A 259-nucleotide genomic window follows, 5' to 3' on the forward strand; every position below is an offset into this window, starting at 1 on the left:
GGTCCGCTTCTCCGCCCAGGTGGTGGCTGTGCCCGGGGTTGTGCCGACCCAGGTGTAAGACACTGCACTCCTACCAACTACCCACTCATGGCAACAATGAACCTTTTCCTTCACCACATGAAACACGCAGCTTTGCAGACACAAGCAGGGCTGGACAGCAGTGCCTTGCTCCCTCTCCCCACCGACAAGCGGGATCCACCACAGACCCCTCCCCAGCGGCCACACAAGCCACCCCACAACACCCCAACACATCATACCC

This window comes from Nestor notabilis, unplaced genomic scaffold (assembly GCF_000696875.1).
Source record: "Nestor notabilis isolate BGI_N333 unplaced genomic scaffold, ASM69687v1 scaffold3910, whole genome shotgun sequence".
Lineage (NCBI taxonomy): Eukaryota > Metazoa > Chordata > Aves > Psittaciformes > Psittacidae > Nestor > Nestor notabilis.